We start from the raw sequence: 894 nt of genomic DNA on the forward strand, positions 1-894 counted from the left end.
AGACCAGGAGGCCCTTGACCTCTGCTGAGGCAGGCAGAAAGTGGCCCACATTCGGAAGCCACAGGATCTTGTCAGGAGCAGGGCTTGGAGAAGCTGAGGTGCCCCTAGTCTTGGGAGGACGGGGCCTCTAGAAAGGACACGAGAGGAGCTGCAGCGGCCAAGACCACGAACCCATTCACAGGAAGCCCGCACAGCTGCCGTGGTGGGAAACCCTGTGTCCCTTAGACCTCTGTCTCCAGCAGATTCAGACCCTAGATCTGCGTGACCTCTGTACATGGGACATGACCACCCAGCCGAGGAGGTCACCATCTGCCCCGCAGAACCCAGGAGGGCCTGATATGCTCTCCCGGAGGACGGCCAGGGCTCCCACACTGTGCTGAGCCCTTGCTGTTCATTTGCAGTCCCGAGGGGAGCCCTGGCAATCCCTCTCGGGCTGACGTCTGAGCCTTCCCAGAGAGGCCCCAGCAGACAGGCTGATGATGTTCGCCACAGCGTGTGTGACCCAGGTCACTACCGGCTCTCTGAGGAGCACTGAAGATGTCAGTGGAGGCGAGAGCATTACTGGCCCGAACGGAGAGAGACAGGGATGGGTCACACGTCGCAGGCAGTCATTTTCAGTTCACTTTAATGATCTCAGCGATGGATACTGTCACAGGTCACGGCTGGCGGTACCACTGCGCTGCCCTTAAATGTCAACCAAAAGCCATTGAAGACATTTGCTAATTCCTAAAAAGCAATTTTCTGAGGGAGAAGAAGGAATAAACCCCGCTACCTGCGACGTCCTGGGTAGTGTCTGTTGCGATGTTGAGGTAGACCGAGCAAGCTTCTTTGGTGTTTTGTCTGTGTCCCCGCCTCTGTCTCTCTCTCCTCCCTCTCTCCCTCCCTCCCTCCCTC

Source organism: Octodon degus, unplaced genomic scaffold, assembly GCF_000260255.1.
Source record: "Octodon degus isolate 3935 unplaced genomic scaffold, OctDeg1.0 scaffold00026, whole genome shotgun sequence".
In the NCBI taxonomy this organism is placed as follows: domain Eukaryota; kingdom Metazoa; phylum Chordata; class Mammalia; order Rodentia; family Octodontidae; genus Octodon; species Octodon degus.